The sequence below is a fragment of the Mustela nigripes genome, chromosome 4 (genome assembly GCF_022355385.1).
Source record: "Mustela nigripes isolate SB6536 chromosome 4, MUSNIG.SB6536, whole genome shotgun sequence".
In the NCBI taxonomy this organism is placed as follows: domain Eukaryota; kingdom Metazoa; phylum Chordata; class Mammalia; order Carnivora; family Mustelidae; genus Mustela; species Mustela nigripes.
In genome coordinates this window covers 49,595,071-49,613,154 of record NC_081560.1, presented here as the reverse complement: position 1 = coordinate 49,613,154, position 18,084 = coordinate 49,595,071, and the positions used below count along the sequence as shown (strand labels likewise).

At 42.8% G+C, this 18,084-nt stretch overlaps 1 long non-coding RNA gene across 1 annotated transcript; it reads left to right on the top strand.

Annotated features, from left to right (window-relative positions):
* The first annotated feature begins 759 nt into the window (after positions 1–759).
* Positions 760–17,447, top strand: LOC132015006 (uncharacterized). Its single transcript, XR_009403521.1, has 4 exons — positions 760–847; positions 2,815–2,886; positions 15,138–15,242; positions 16,725–17,447. It is a non-coding gene; the product is annotated as an uncharacterized LOC132015006 (long non-coding RNA).
* Positions 17,448–18,084: the final 637 nt, after the last annotated feature.

The window sequence follows — 18,084 nt, the reverse complement described above, 5'->3', positions numbered from 1 at the left end:
TCCCTGAGAAGTCACGGGGCATGTAAAAGGAACCAGTTCTTTAAGTGGTTCCCCAAGCAAGCCAAAGGTGCTTTTCTAGAAAGAAAAGGAATCGATGAATGGCCACCTGACTGGGATGCCTTCCCTCCCTCCCCCTTCCCCATGGAAAAGAAAGGAACAGCATTGCAAAGGTAGAGCCCAGATTATAAATACTGACTCTTTGATGGTTATTGCAATGTCTGCCAGCTTCCAGTCACCAAGAAAAAGGAAAGGAGCTGCATTTTTAAAAATATAAAGCCTTCTCTCGGCTGGCCTAGTTCTTCCCTTTGTGTAAGGAAATATCTTGTATCATCTTTATAAGGGGAACCCTCTAAATCTGACCGAATGATGCAGAAAAGCCCCCCCAAAAAAAAAAAATTCATGGGAAGATTCTTACCTGTAAAATTCCTCCCATCCTCTCTTCTTAATTTACCGTCCCTCCCCCCCCCCCCCCCCCCCCCATGGAAGGATAAATCACTGCTCCTTCCAACTGTTTTATCCTCAAGGATCTTTCTCTCCACTCTCCTCCCTCCGCACACTTGGTTGTTTATCTGACCCCTCCGGGTTTGCGGGGGCCTCTCCCCCGGCTTTGTCTCCTCCAGCCCCCCACCCCCTCCTCGGCCAAGGCCTGCCAGCAGTGCTCGCTGGGCCTAGGAGTTGGTCCCGGCTCTGCCTCCTGTTCTGTTGTGTGCACTGGAATATTGATTTTTCAGTGTGTGCGCGCCGGCTCTGTAAAAATCAATATTTCAGTAGCTCGAGCACAGCCCAGGGCAGTGTAACGGAGCCGGCCTGCTGATGTAACGTGCGGGGTCCACCCTCGGCGATTGAGGTCAGTCAGAAAATGGCAGCGTGTTTTCTTCCTATTTCATTGTTTGCTTCACAGAGAAGGAAGGAGCGGTGCGGACGGTTGTGTTCCTCAACTTCCACGACAGAGGAACCGCAGCGCTGTTGGGAAACACACAAGCCGTGTTAGAGAACGATCCACTTCTTAGGGAGAAAGGAAAGGATGGAGAACCTCTGATTATCCGCTCTCAAAACTCCTACGTGTAACACTGGGGAGGAGGAAGTTATTGTAAGCCATCAGTCCTACCAGATTTCACAATGAGGAAATAACAAAGAGGCTTCCTCCAGGAAAGGGCTAGCTAGGTTTTTTTTTTTTTTACTGGGTTACAGATCATTATTAATCGGCAGACCCTAAAATATGCTTCTGATTAGTGAGGACAAGAGATTTCTGGCATGATTTGAAGCGAAAAAAATTGGTAATGGTACCACTTCAGGGCTCTTCGTGTGCCCACGTGGAAAGACCTTGGAATTGAGGCCAGGCCAGGAGGTGCTGACCACACACACCCCACCAAAGGAAGCTTCTCTAGTCCAGGAGCTTTGTCTATAAATTAAAAGATTAAACCTAATATCTCTATAAACTCATCTATGGCCTAACATCTCTGATTGTACAGAAAAAAATAATATAGATAAAACCTTCAAAAAAATGCGATTAAGTCACGCATATAGCGTGGATAAGAAAAGTGGATTACTATAGGATGTATTGCGGAAATGGGAAGTAGGTATTTTCCTGCTCTGGGTGTGTGTTTTATTTCTTTTAAATTATATTCCAGTGCCATCTTATGGAGGATAATTTGGCCTTTCTTTCTTTTTTCTTTTTTTTTTTTTTTTAAAGATTTTATTTATTTATTTGACAGAGAGAGATCACAAGTAGACAGAGAGGCAGGCAGAGAGAGAGAGAGGGAAGCAGGCTCCCTGCTGAGCAGAGAGCCCGATGCGGGACTCGATCCCAGGACTCTGAGATCATGACCTGAGCCGAAGGCAGTGGCTTAACCCACTGAGCCACCCAGGTGCCCGCTTTTTTCTTTTTTTTTTAAATGCACTTCTCTTGACTTAGCATTTCTAAGAGCTTTTCTTAAAGAAATTACTAATATCACTAGAAAGATGTTTATCACTGCCGATTTTAAAATACTGAGACATTAGAAACAACCTAAGTATCCAATAATAGGGAACTTAGTAAATATCATAGGGTAATGGTATATGGTGTGAAACACAACTATTTAATATGGTAGAGCTGAATGGTATTAAAATAATGTGGAAGATTTGCATTTATTGCCATGTATGTAATATTTAAATCTGTATTTATAAATGTCTCACAGTGGTAAAGGATATGGGTTCTGGAGCCACATGGCTTGAGTTCATAACTCTACCATTAACTAGCTGTGTGGCTTTGTTCAGATGTCAACAAGGTATATTTGTTTCCTATTGCTGCTATAACAGAATATCACAGTGACCTAAAACAACACAAATTTAATATCTTGCAATTTGGAACATCAGATTTCCAAATGGGTTTCACTGGGCCAAAATCAAGGTGTGGACAGGGTTATGCTCCCTACAGAGGTTCAAGGCATGAATTTGTTTGCTTACCTTTTCTGGAGGCCGCCTACATTCCTTAACTTGTGGCTCCTTCCTCCATGTTCAAAGCACAATAGTCCAACCTCTGTTTTTGTGGTCATATCTCCTCCATGAATCCTACCTGCCTCCTTTTTAAAAGGATTCTTGCGATTTATTGGGCCAACCTGGCAAATCCAGGATAATCTCATCTCCAGATTCTTAATCACATCTGCAAAGTTCCTATGACCCTGTTAACTGTCTTACTGTAGGTTCAAGAGAGTAGGATGTGAACATCTTTGCAGCTGTTATTCTAGCTACCATGTTGGGTAAAAATCAAGAAGTCAGCAGGGTTGTGTTCCTTTCTGAAGACTCTACAGGACACTGTCTTCTCACCTTTTCCAGCTTTCCAGCTTCTGCAAGCCGCCTGCATTCCTTGGCTCATGCTCCCTTCCTTCAACTTCAAAGCCAGCAGTGGTAAGTCAATGGCTTCTTTTTTCTTTTCTTTTTTAAAGATTTTATTTATTTGACACAGAAAGAGAGAGAGAGAACAAGCAGTGGGAGCAGAAGGCAGAGGGAGAGGGAGAAGCAGTCTCCAGCTGAGCAGGGAGCCCGATGTGGGATTCGATCCCACGACCCTGGGATGATGATCTGAGCTGAAGGCAGACGCTTAACTGACTGAGCCACCCAGGCACCCAAAGGTCAAAGGCTTCTCAGACTGTATTACTCACACCCATACTGACTCCTTTTCTACATTTAAGAACCCTTGTGATTCCCTCGGACCTGCCTGAGTAATCCAGGACACTCTCCCTATTTTAAGATCAGCTTCTTAGCCACTTTAATTCCATCTGATACCTTGATTCTCCTTTGCCGTGTAACATGACATATATTCTTGGTTCCTGGGATAAGGATGTGGACATCTTTGGGAAGCTGTCATTCTGTCTATCATACTCAGGAAAATGGTGACAATCTGTGTCATGAGGTTGTGAAGAACATCAAAGAATCAATGCGTGTCAAGTGTTTAGTACAGTGCCTGACATATAATAAGCACTCCAATTTAGTCAGCCTATGGTAAGTGTTCCTTAATAATTATTTATTATAGTTACTATCTGGAAAGAAATGCAGGCTGTATGCATGTGGGATTAAATTTTTACAGTCTTCTTGTTGCTTAAGTTTGTTTTTCCTTTTTCAACCATTAACACATATCACTTGGGGTACTTTAAAAAAATTTAAGGAAAATGAGACAAATGAATAAAGAGGGATTTCGTAGTATAATGAAGAAATAATTTAATTTGGAGTTAAAATATTTAGGTGCTCCTCTCAGCACAGCTGCTAACACAAATTGTGCTATTGTGCAGATTCTCTTACCTCTCTGCATTTCAGTTTTCCTCATCAGTCACATGATGGAGATGAACTGTATATTTTGCAAGGTCCTTCCAGTTCTCAGTGTATGAAGAATGCTCGAAAAATCAGTAAGAAAAAAAGCCAGCCCTACAGGGGAAAGAAATGAATACAAAGCATAAGCAAAAGAAGAAAAACAAACAGCAGATAAGCATAGGTCAATATGTGATGCCTCTTTAGTAACAAGGAAATGCAATTTAAGTGAGATGTTTAGTGAGATACCATTTTATACCCACTAGGCTGGCAAAAATTCACAAGTCTGGGGGCACCTGGGTGGCTCAGTGGGTTAAAGCCTCTGCCTTCAGCTCAGGTCATGATCCCAGGGTCCTGGGATCGAGCCCCACATTGGGCTCTCTGCTCAGCGGGGAGCCTGCTTCCCCCTCTCTCTCTGCCTGCCTCTCTGCCCACTTGTGATCTGTCTGTCAAATAAATAAATAAAATCTTAAAAAAAAAATTTCACAAGTCTGACCACAAAAGCAATTGGAGATGATATAAATGAATTGGAATGTTTGCACAGTGCTGCTGGGAGTATGCATTGGTACAACTACTTTGGAAAACAATTTGGCATTATGTCGTATTGTTTATCATGTAAAGGTGAACTTTCCCATAGGCTGGTGTCCAGTGTATCTACCCAGAGAAACTCAGACACCGGGAGACATGTATGAGAATGGTGATAGCAGCCCTACTCAGAAGGTTGAAACAGAACAGCTCACAGCAAAATGTAAAATTTGTGGTCTGTTCACACAATGGATTATTCTGTAGTCGCGAAAATGAATGAACTACAGCTCCTGACATGGCTATGGATACGGTTTAGAAACATGTTAAGTAGGGAAAAAAATAGGGACACCTGGGTGGCTCAGTGGGTTAAGCCTCTGCCTTCCACTCAGGTCATGATCTCAGGGTCTTGGGATCAAGCGGGGAGCCTCCTTCCTCTTGTTTCTTTCTCTGCCTGCCTCTCTGCCTACTTGTGATCTCTGTCTGTCAAATAAAATCTTTAAAACAAAAAAAGTAGGAAAAAAACAAATTCCAGGAGAGTACAAATATGATACCATTTTTTAAGTCAAACACAAGCAAAATCAAACAATGTATTTTTTTAAGGGATTCTTAATAAGTGATTTAAAAAAACAAACAAACAAAGAAATGGTAAGTGGAGAATTCAGGATAGGGACTACTGCTGAGGGAGTAGAGGGAAGGAAGGTAGGGGCGTGTAACTGGTCGTGCTCCAGTTCTTAAATTGGTCAGGCTCATAAGTGTTCATTTCATTATGCTTCATAACTTGCATATCTGTGAGATGTATTTTTTGTATGTACAAACATTTGATTAAATTTTTTAAAAAAGAATAGTGCTGGGACGCCTGGGTGGCTCAGACGTTAAGCGGCTGCCTTTGGCTCAGGTCCTGATGGGATCCAACCCCACATGGGGTTTCTTCTGCTCAGCGGGTAGCCTGTTTCTCCCCGCTACCACTCCCCTTGCTTGTGTTCCCTCTCTCGCTGGGTCTGTCTCTGTCAAATAAATAAATAAAAATATATATAAAAAAATAGTGCACAGGGGCTTCTGTATTCTGGTCCAGGGTGCTTTATTGCTCATAGTTGATGCTACAGTTTAGCTTAGATTCCTTCCAGACTAATAAAATCGAACTCTGTTGCCAATTTGCTAGTTGTAATCCTCCTGGTTAAACAGACTGCTTAACAGCCACCTCCACGTGGGCTTGTGCAACAGTTGTTTTCAGTTTATGCTCCCAATGAACCTCCTATTCTCTGAGAATAGGGGTTTTATGCCCGCAGAAGCAGGACCTCCAGAAGTTTCTTGTAGCTTGTCTTCTGCGGGCCCCCCAGACCCAGCCGTATTTTGCACACCTTCTGCAGGAGGGACCGAGATACACGGTCCATAAATTTCCTCTCCAGCCCAGGTGAATTGGTTACCCCCCCATGATTCGTTACAGTTCTGATTTCAGTGTTGAAGAATCCCATTCCCCGTTCCCTTGACTTGCCCTCAGTCACTTCATATGGTTCGTCCATCTGGTCATGGTCCCCAGGGGCTTGGTCTCGAAGTCCTGCAGAGCCCTGGCATTTGTGTTACTTTTGACTTCGTGTTACTTTTGACTTCCATCTTTGAAGCCATGATGCCGCAGTCTCCAAAGAACAAGGCAGCTGTGTTGATTTGGTTTTCTCCTTCCTTCAGTAAAGAGCACTTATCAGGACTCAGGGCTGCCTTAAATACCAGCAGTTTCCAATGGGAGGACTGGCTTGCATTGGGTTTGCCAAGTGAAGCTGGTGCCAGGTGTGTGTGGGAGGATGGCTGAGGGGTCTTCAGGGCAGCACTGACACCTGGCATCTGAACATCGGCACTTACATCCATCTTTGGACATTGGACACTAGAGACACATCAGCTGGGTGGAGTACTGCTGTTTAAGACTCACTACCTTCTGTGAAATGGCCCCTGACTCATTCACTACTTTGTGTGAGGTCTTCAGTTTGGGAGGCGAAGTTATTTTTTTTGTTGACTTTTTTATAATGAAAAATTCCCTAAAATACAAAAATGGAAAAAGAATACATATAAGTATACTCTATAAAATCTTTCTAAAAATTATATAAAGAGTGTAATGAAATCTGTTACCCATCACCAGTTTCAGTAATTATTAACTCATGAATGGCCTTGTTATTTTGCTCCCCACACCCCCTTCAGGATTATTTTGAAACAAATTCCCAGTATCACGGGGTATAGATGTTGGGAATGCATCATCACAATAAGCAAGCTCAAAGATCCCAAGAGAGTATTATGAATGGTAATACTGAGCACAATTTCTCTTTGCAACATGATTTACAAGCTATTTATTTTTAGCAGTTAAATAATGAGAGGTCAAAGTTCTTCACACTCAAGACCACCTTTAACTTCCCTGCAAAAGCTTTTGAATAAATTCAAGATATGGAAAAGCAATGCAGGACTTTGTATTTGGGTAGTGGGGAGAGATAGAATGATTTAACTTGGTTCAGATTTCTATTTCTTCAGTCTCACCAAAAGAGTATTTAAAAAGTCAACAAAATAACCTGAAGTCTATTACATTAATCTTAGCTGGTCTCTATAATCCATGCTACCTAAAGTTATCTTTCTAAACTCCACCTTTGCCTATCCTTTTAGTAAATATAGGTGTCTATTATGTGCAAATTACTAGACACAGGAGGGAATTCAAAGACAAATCAGATGTGGCTTTTGTTCTGTAATGAAGAATTTGGTCTTTGTCTTTGGCTCCTGGGAGGGGTTTCTAAGTCCTTGGAATTTTCTGAGTGATAGGGGTACCTTTGTTATTCATGGTGGACCTCAGGAAGACAAATACCTGAGTTTATGATGATAAGATGACTCAGGGGGTTGGCTGGTCATGAGGGAAAGACCAACTATGTAATTAGAGGGTTGGGTCTTTGATCCAGATGGTACCAACCTGATCTCCATGCAAGAAAGAAGAATTTGAGATTTAATGATTCAATCAATCAGATCCAAATAATGAAACCACACTAAAAATTTTGGACACCCAAAGCTCAGATGAGTCCTGGCTGGTGAACACATCAGTGTGCCCAGAGGATGATGCATCCTAAGCCCACACTAAGAAGACACGAAAGCTGTGTTTGGGACCCTTACCCTATGTGTCCCTTCGTTTGGCTAGTCCTGATTGACAATCTTTTTTAAAACTGTAGTCATAAGCAGACCACTTTCCTAAGTTCTATGAGTCCTTCTAGTGAATTCTCAAACTTCAGGAGCTCATGAGACCCCCTGAATTTGTAGCTGGTGGATCAGAAGAGCAGGTGGCCTGGGGATCTCCTACGGGGGAGCTGGTGTTTGAACCTAAAGTGAGAATAGTTTTGTTGAGGACTGTGCTTTTCACTTGTGGAGTCTGCAGGAGCTCAGAACTGCACTGCGGTGTTAAGTAGCTCATGCCTTCAGAAATTCACAGATTAGTAAAGAAGGTAAGATATAGATGTGAATAAAATTAAAAGCATCATGCAGTGGTGGGGGGGCCTGAGTGACTCAGTCGGCTAAGTGTTCCACTCTGGTTCTCAGCTCAAGTCCTCATCTCAGGGCCATGAGTTCAAAACCCGCCTAGTTATGCAAGAGTTACAGATGTGCTTCCAGAAACAAGAGACCAGAAAAAGAACTCAGAACTAGGGAAACTGGAGGAGGTGTTGGGGAAAAGATGGCCCTTGCCTAGAAAGATGAGTGAGATTTGGACTTCCAGAAATTTTAATAAACATTCCTTGAGTGCTTACTCTGAATCAAGCTTTGTTCTAGAGCCTTACATATAATGAATTATTTAACACACACAGTCCTATGAGGTTGCATTTGTATTATCTCTCTTGTACAGCAGAGTACATTGAGGCACCCAGAGATCGAACACCTTGCCAGAGGTTGCAGAGCTAATAAGCGGAGAGCTGAGATTTGAACACAAACAGTATGAGTCCGGCAACCACACGTTTAACAACTACTCTTGACTGCCATTCAAGTCAGAGGAAAGAACATTGCAGGAGGAAGGAAGAGTGGAAACAGATGGGAAGACAGTGGTAAAGACATAAAGGAAAAGGAATAATGTTGGATAGGTACTTTGAATGCCAAAGTAAGGGCTCTGAACTTGACTCAGGAGGCATTGGGACACCAAAGGTTGTGTTTGTTTAGATTTTATTTCTGTATTTGACAAAGAGAAAGAGAGTAGGCAGAAACAGGGAGCTACAGAGGGAGAGGGACAGCAGGCTTCCCACTGAGCAGGGAGCCTGACGAGGGGCTTGACCGTGAGATCATGACCTGAGCCGAAGGCAGACACTAACCGACTGAGCTACCCAGGTGCCCCATTTTTGGGGAGGGGAACACCAAAGCTTGTTAAGGATGGGGCTTTGTCATGAGATTCTCTAGACTTCTAGGTACTGTAATCATTTAGGGAATTACCATCGAAAGCATGGTCTGCTCCTCCAAACCAGGAGGCTGCTCTTCCCTCCTAAAGAACAGATCACTTTCTAACTGATACCCTAGTTGTGATACATAGACTAGAGGCTCCAAAGGAGAACCTTTCGTTCTCAATTTTTAATCTTTCCTGGCAGCTGGCCTAATGTACACCATAGGCATGCGAGTGTTTGCAGAGCAAGTGGATATTATACTAGGTTGTACCGTATCAAGTTGCTGATAGTTGACCCATTTCAACCTACAAGAATGGCAATTCATTATGGTTTCAAATTATTTTAAGACATTGCATTACAGTTATTCACAAAGACTGACCGGTGTTAAAATTCAAGTACATTACTGCTAAAGGCTTAAAGCAGGCGTTAGAAACTTTGTAAGGGACTATTGTTTGATTACAAACAATGTTGTACAGAATTTAAACTAGAATATATATATATGTATATATATATGTGTGTGTGGGTATATATATGTGTATATATTTGTATACACACATATAAATGAATATTGTAGTGTAGTGTATATATATAGATATATATTGTATCTATATGTATAAATAATATACATATATTAGCATGTCATGGAATATATGCATTGTGTATATACATAGTGAGAGAGGCACACACACGAAGGCCTATCCGTAGGTTATTTTTACAAGAACTGTGTCCATGCAATCTGATCTTGGTGTCAAATCAGAAGGGGAACGTCCTTCAGATCCTGTTTATAAACATGAGGTAAAGCTCAGTACAATAGATCAAAAATGAAGAGGGAGAAGGAGAAACAAGAAAACTGGATAAACTTTATCTCATAGTTGATGTCGGATACAGTGTTTCAGAGAGGAGTCTTTCTCAAGGGTCACAAAGAGGTTGAAGAGCTGTCTTCAACCAAGAAGTTAGGAAATTGTAAAAATTAGGTAGATGTCCCATGGGAGATGACGCCATCCATCAAAGAAAGATGAGCTGATGTCAGTGGCCTTCCTAAAGCAGTAGAGACCTGTCCACCTCCAGACCCTCTCACTGAGCTCCTGGCTGTTTCCGCGGGGGGTTGGGCATCCAGGATAAACCCCCAAGGAGGACCGCCATCTGTGCACCTTAACGACAGGGGCGAACAATGACTCAGACGGTGCGAGTCAAGCCTGGAGCACCCCGAATCTGCAGGCACCCCAGCCTTCTAGGGAGGAAGTTTGTACCTATCTGAGAATCACAATTCAAGGAAAAGGGGAATTACAGTAGATCTAAAGTAGAATTAAAGTAGAAACCCGACTCAAAATCCTGTCCAGCTAGTCTGTCTTTATTCAGTGTGTTTGTTTAGTTTAATTGAATGGGGAGACTGTAGGAGGCGATTTATTCCCAGAAGCGGGTCAGACCTGCTTGTTGCTTGCTGATTTTCCTGAAACAAACCCACTGGTGGGAAAGGTTTTTCCTAAAGATTCTCTGCCAAACAAACATTAATAGAGATCGTGATTTCCAAGCCAAAGAAGTAGGGAAGCTGGGTCACATAGGTGATCTTCTGATTTTCATTTGCACACAAAGGTGCTCGCTTAGAGCATCTGAAGGTAAGGCCAAATTGAAGTGCAAATCCCCCCCCCCCATTAAAAAATCTATCTATATTGATCAAATGGCATCAGGTGTATCTCCCATTTACAAATCACCAGGCAGTTCTGTTACAAATTTCAAGCTATTTAACTTCTCTAACACCATAGGCAGAAACCCCCCCCCCCCGCTTCTAATCATTAAACTTCAGAATCAGCGCTGATTTTGTCCTTCAGATGCTGATCTTAAAAAGGGAAACCTATCACATAGCTTGCTAATACTCTGCTGAAGATGTACAAGCCCCCTTTTGAACCTTTAGAACCTTTTGAAAATCAACCTTCCCACTATGCCCGCATCGAAGAACCACACCGTTAAGTACCCTTGACCTCTCTTGAAATCCCTCAGTTTTGTGTTCCATGAAAGTAACAGTACATTTCTAGTAGAATCGCTCTTCTTTTTCTCCAGGTTTTCAGTTTTCTTTACGAGGGAGGAGAGATTTGAGGAATCAGTTCTCCAAGCTGGGATGTCCTACAGGGTCTTGATTGCCATCCTACAAAGAATGGAGGGCCCTGATCAGCCCCCCAGGTGCTTGCTCTTGTGTTGTTCTCTGCCCCCCTGTTTTGCTCCCCTTCTCTAACATGAGGAAGAGCTTGTTTTTCCAGAAGCCCCTCTTGCCAGGAGACATCAAAAAGCCCAAGGACTCAGGAAAATCATATAGCACAGACTTCTCAAAAGAGAGGCTAGTATTAAATTCTCAGAACCTTTCCCCCCGATTTTCCATCTACTTAATACCTCATTCCCATGGAGGCTAAAGGGTCTGGACATATTTGTTTTCCTGGCTTTTATGGCCTCCCTCCCCTCTTGCTTCTCTCCACTCTATGGCATTTTCCGGCTTTGTTTTAGTGATAAAATAAGGGCATAGCCACTCACTCTGCTGGAGCCCTGCCCTGAACTAGATGAAATAATTCCTCCACCCCACACTCAGAGCTTCCCACCCTCCCTTAGTCTTCCTCTGACCATCTGACCTGCTTACTCCATGATTTGTCTCCCCTTTTTCCTGGTAACTATAAGCTCCCTGAGGACAGAAACTTTGTCCTTCACCCCAGAGGGTCTCCAGAGAACCAGCACACACACATGTTGTCAGCATTCTCTAAATATTTGTTAAATGAGTCAATAAATGAGCTGAGATTAGATGAAATAAAGAAAGACAGAGAAGGACAAACTTGCATAAAAGAAATTTTCTAATACTTTTTCATGTGACAGTGTGTTGAATATCTAGCAAAGAGTTACCCAGCAGGCACTAAAACTGTCAAGAACATTCTAAACCTGCCCCTAAATACAGTAGGAAAAAAGATGGCTTCTGCTTTCAGAAATACATTGTGAGAATTTTTTATTTTTTAAAGAAATAATCTGTTAGTCAAAATATGTGAAACCTTTTTATTTAAAGTGTATAAAATACACTTTTCCTATCATCAAATTCAATGAATTTTTCTTTCTTTGTGTGTCTCAATCTCCACCAACCTGATATGGCTCTAAATAATAATACTTTTATTATTTCTGGAGAAAAGTCACCTTCACCAAAGACCATGTAAATGGCTCCTATGCCTTTTTAAGCAATTTCTTTTAAAATATTAACTACAGAGGGACTCCTGGTTGGCTCAGTCAGTTAAGCAGCCACCTTTGGCTCAGGTCATGATCCCAAGGTCCTAGGATCAAGTCCTGCCCTGGTTTGCCTGTTCAGCGGGGAGCCTGCTTCTCCCTCTGCCCCCCCCCCCATCCATTCTCTCTCTCTCTCTCATTCTTTCTCCCTCTTTCTCGCAAAAATACATAAATAAATAAATCTTTAAAAAATATTATTTTGACTACAGAATCATATGGTACTTTCTAAAAGCCTCCAAGCGAGTCAGAAAGTTCATTTCTCCAAGAAAATGAAAAAAAGGTGAAATAGAGGAGACTATGGTGGAACTCATTTAATCTTCTAGGTTGATTCACTTTTTTTTTTTAAAGATTTTATTTATTGATTTGACAGACAGAGATCACAAGTAGGCAGAGAAGCAGGCAGAGAGAGAGGGAGAAGCAGGCTCCCTGCTGAGCAGAGAGCCCGATGCGGGGCTGGATCCCAGGACCCTGGGATCATGACCTGAGCCGAAGGCAGAGGCTTTAACCCACTGAGCCACCCAGGTGCCCCATGATTCACTTTTTATAATTTTATTTCTCCTTATATTGTCAATGTCACAAGATAGTGTTGGATTTCTCCAGGATCAGGGACTCTGTTGTTAAAGCAAAAGCTGATGAGTGTATTGTAAACACAGCTCCATTGAAATTAACCAACCTATACAGCCCAGATAGCTCTGCTCCAGATTAGGTTTTGTTTCTTTCATATGAGTTGGGCTGTCAGAGTTGGTACTGACGCTCAGGCTTACTTCTACTCACCAATGGCATTGGGACTGCAAGACTCAGGGACACCAGCACAGGAGAGCCTTTTGCAGGACGCACAATACCTCGGGATCCAGCGTTCTGCTCCTCTCGCTTGGAGTTCTGCCCTCCTTTTGGCTGACCAGGCACCACTCAGTCGCTTTCCCCTTTACGCTTCAGTAACACTTCCAACCAATCTTCCTACAGCATCTAACAGAGTTTTGCCATCAAGAATTGACACTCAAGGGGCATCTGTGTGGCTCAGTCAGTTAAGCATCTGCCTTTGGCTCAGGTCATGATCCCAGGGTCCTCGGATCGAGCCCCACATTGGGCTCCTTGCTCAGGAGGGAGCCTGTTTCTCTCCCTCTCTGCCTGCTGCTCCCTCTGCTTGTGCTCTCTCTCTCCGTAAAATAAATAAAATAAAATCTTAAAAAAAGTTGACACCCATATAGCTCATTTGGCACCTTTGTGCAAATTAGACACAGACACCCCCTTCCTCTGGAGGAGTCAGAGAAGGGTGGGATATTACCAACCATGTATTTTCGTCAAGTTGAGGGAGAATAACAGGGCAAGGAGGACATTCATCTTCCTTCCTCTTCAGCCGGCACCTCCACCACGAAACAGGAGAGGGATCGGTCGACAACATTTTTTTGTTAAGTTCAGTTGTGAGATATATCTTGTTAACAGGAGTGAGGTCTTTTCATGTAAAGACCAAATCTCTTCCCGAATAAATGAAACCAGGGCAGCATTTTGTGTGAGATTTTTTTTTTTTTTTTTTTTTTAAGAGACAAGGCTGTTGATTTTCAAGTGCATGCGTTGCGAGTCGTCAGCCATACAGGGATCTTTCACTTTGTTAGCAACGGTCTTGTGCTTTGGCTTTTCAAAGAGAACATGAGAAAAAATGCAATGGTGCTTTCTTCTCGGGCCTGAGACCATTCCAAAAATAACCTGATCATTTCTCCCTCCTGGGAGCTCTTTGGGGGAAGTCGGGAGACTACAGGGGAGAAGGGAAGGGACCAAAGTGTGAGAAGGTAGTATTATAGGAATCTTCACAGTGTCCTGGAGAACCTTCTGGGTGAACTGGTGCCCTGGACGCTCCTCTCCTCGGTCTGGGCCAACAGGGGGCACTCTCTGGAGAGTCCTTCTCTCAGTGAGCTAGAGGCTCATCCCGATGGGGGGAGATACATAGGCCTCTCCACTCCCTTTCTCCCAGCCATGCTCTGGGTCCTTAGATGACATGCGCTGCTCCACATAACAGCGTGACTACGGGGCCCCATTTCAGGGAGTCGTAGTTCTTAACCCTAGACCTCATTTATTTCAGTATTTTCAAGCCTCTCTGACATCACCTCATGGTAAGAAAAACTTTTGCATTGCAGTGCTGTACACACATGACTATGTAAACCTAGATTTAACCGAAACAAAAATTTTTGGAAATAACATTTAGTCCCACAACAAGGAATGCGCTCTAATACTATTTATACTAGTCTTAAAAAAAAAAAAAATGCTGACCAGGGCACCTGGGTAGCTCAGTCGGTTAAGCATTGGACTCTTGATTTCAACTCAGGTCATGATCTCAGGGTCCTCGGATCAAGTCCCACGCCGGGCTCCATGCTGAGTGTGGAGCCTGTGTAAGGTTTAAAAAAATGCTGATCACAACTCAGTAAATGGATTTCATAATTCACTAAGAGGCTGAAGCCTACAGGTTGGGACTCACTGATCTATTTTAATCCTCTTAGGTCATAGAACAGGAAACCCAAGTCAAAAAACATTAAGTGATCTGGACAAGGTTACACAGCTACTGCTTGATGGCAGAACCAGGATGAAAATCAGGTGGTGAAACCATCTAACTCAGCTAATTATTAATAATAAACACTGTCCTTGCAAGACAATGAGCAGATGCTGTGCTAGTCCTCTGAAGGGTGCCCTATTACAGAAACACATAGATTTTGTGTTCATGGCAGAAAATCGAAGTTACTCAAGGGAAAACTACAAAAGAATGTCATCCGTCCGGGCACCAAGGTGGCTCAGCTGGCTTCTGCTCAAGTTGAGATCTCAGGGTCGTGGGATCCAGCCCAGCTTGGACTCTGAGCTCAGTGGGGAGTCTGCTTAAGATGCTCTCTCCCTCTGCTCTCTGCCCCATGTGTTCTCTTTCTGTCAAATAAATAAATCCATCCTTAAAAATAAATAAATAAATAAATAGAGTGCCCAAATCCTCATACACAATTCGTTTTCGGTTGAAACTTCGGTGTCTAGAGGGCTGTCTTTCTGTGTATATAAATATAGAGAGAAATATAAATATTGTATTCATTATATATATACTATATATTTATTACAAGTCTTAAAAATATAAATTATATATAATTATATATTTGTATAAATTATATGTATATACACATATATATATATATGGTATGTTTGTTTTATGAATGTTTGAAATTACAGCTGCAACTAGACTCCAGTTTTCTGGCTCATGTAAGCTTCCCTGCACGGACATCTACAATGCAAAAACAAAAAGCCTGAGCAAGGAGTCCTTCCAATGATGTTTAGGTAAGCCTAGTCAAATAAGGGCTGGTGGGCATCTCTGTGGTGAAAAGGGGCCTCTCAGTAAGACACTAGGGGACTCTACTGAGGTGCAAACGTGAGGGTGTGGTCCCTCTGAGACAAAGAGCCATCCAGCAATAGTGAGAGACTGGCACAGCCTCAGCAAAGCTCAGCCACCTCGCAGCCCATCCTTCCTGGAGGGTTCCCCAACGCGGGTTTCACCTATAGTAACTGCCGTTGGCTCTGACCTTATTACCTCACCAAAAGTAGTATTTCCATTGAGATAATTTAATCATTAAAAATGAAGCCCTAAATTTTAGCAACCAGCATATTTTCCTTCAATAAAAGCTTGTGTGTCTTCCTGTTCCACCCAGTTTTATCCTGTTTCAAAAACACACATACACACACACACACACACACACACACACACACAATACAACCCACAAAACATCTGCTCATCCAAAGCAAATCCTCTCTCTTCTTCTCTCCTTCTCCCTCTCTGTCTTTCTCTCACCAGAAACAAGGCTGATCTCCAACCTGCCCAGAATACAAAACTGAGGATGCGGCATGTTGAATTTGCCTGTGGCATTTTTTTTTCCCCATTGATAAGGCACCCATTCACCGGTTCATGTGTCAGCTGATGAAAGCAGCAATGACCTTTTCCAACAATTGGCCTCTGTCTTTATGTTGGCTTTCTGCACTTGACTGGGAGCCATGAAGATCACCTTTAGGGCACCTTTCAACCTATTCCTGTGAAATGGCAATGGAACAGAAAATGAACCAGAAGTAAACGGACATGTGTGGCTATGCTGGGGAATAGATATGGGTGCTTTTAGCTTATGAATGTGAAAATGTCATAGGTTGTTTCTGAACATGTTCCAGTTGGAGGCAAAAAAATGCTTCAGGGGTAAACATATGGGCCACTTGTGCAGAGCACTGAAGATTAGGTATGAAAGTTATATATACGCAAAATTACCACAGAAATTCCTGCTGTGATCGTTATGAAATTGCCCTGGAGTGTGGGTTTCTGGCTCACCTTCCACACTATCCAATTCCTTTCATAAAACCCTCGGCAACATTATCCCCTCTTCCCTTGGTCTACCATACCTTGCCACAGCATGGTAAATGTCATGCCTATTCCAAGGCAAGCGTACACTAGCCAAGCGTACCTGCTGGGACAACTGAGTAAGAAATTATTCCTTTCTGAGGGAACAGGGAGAATAAATCAAAAGATTTGACAATAACCTTTAAAAATCAGTTTTTAAAAAGTGGTACACTTCAGTGCTTTCTAAAGACAGACATCTTTAATAGAACGTCACTGTGTTTGCTTTGGCAGACACATGTTGACTCTTGCAATGGGCAGCTTCCGTCCATATCCGTATTTGTAGCACATATGTCAGAACGTAATCCATCCCTGTGTCTGTGAAGGGATCAGCAGTGACAAGTTCTTGTTTCCTTCTCATTATATTGCTTTACTTCTTTTCAAAGAATGACATGGAAATTGCCACGAGATGGAGAATAATCAGTCCTCAGAAGAAAATAGAAGAACAGCTCTTACAGCTGAGTGGAAGGATGGCGTATATAACGTTTGCTTCACTTCTCATTATCTCTTCGAGTGACGCCATCTAACAGTGCGATTCAGTATTACCAAGGAGGCGGCGTTTCACAGAACGACTCCTAGCATGGCAGATAGAAGGCTCCACAAGCCAGATTTGCTGCTAATGACACCAGCAATTCCGTGACATGAAGAAGAAGGTCGTCAAGTATTGTTTCCAAAAGGGATACGTACTTTTGAAGAAATAATATTGCCTTTTCTCTGACATTCATGCTCCAGTTTGTCCCCAACAGACAGATGTGAGGAAGAACCTGTATCCATACTCAAAACAATACACTTGCTTTAATGTCAGTCCCAGGTGAAGTGAAACCAGCCAGGAAGAACATGGCAACCTCTCTGGTCTTTAATAATCAGTAGTTCTCAAAAGACCAGGCCTGTATTATTGTTATTCCAGCAAGTTGACCATTTACAAATAGATCATCTCCAAATTTTTCATTTGTATCTTTGGAATAGAGAGTGTCCTCTATAGGTGCCCATATATGCAGTATGGAAGGGATAAGAGGGTCCCAGACCGGCCACAGACATCTCATTCTTGGGTTATGGTGATGATGTTGGGAGATCAAAGAAGTATGAAGGATTCAAAGAGTAGTACTCTGCCTTGGGAAGACAATCTGTGGCACAAAATCCAAAAATAATCCCCTTATAATTTCTGCTATTTTCAGGAAGGGAGGGAGAGAAGGAGGAAGGAAGGAATAATTAAACCAGCCATGACCCAGCCAAGAAGCAGAAACCATTTTGAGTATTTTGGTTTCTGAGCAGCTGCTAGAAGGTGACAAGGCAACCCAGAAATTAGCAGTGGCAAGAACTTGCTACCACCACTAGGGTAGAGGGACAAAAGGAGTAGATGGTGCTACCAGAATCCAGAAGCCAGCTCACCCTCTGGAAGCAGGAATTACAGTGTGCTAGACTAGGGGAGGAAGTGGGGTGCTGCGTCCACGAAGGAGAGGCCATGGAAGCCATCAGGGATCATGTATGGATTCAAGGAAGGACAAGGAGAAATATCCTGGCTTCTCCCTTCCTCCCACCATCCAATTCCCATTGGTGCCTTCCATTGACCAAACTCAGCGAGAAACCAGTTGACACAGGATCCTAGGAAACTCAGCCTGCAGGGGTCAGTCTCCTGCAATATAGAGCAGAGCAGGGAAGGGTAAGAAATGGATCTGAGGGCTCACAGACCAGGCCAGGCACACTAGCCAACTAACGGAAAAAAAGGGGGTGGGGGTGGACTCTAAC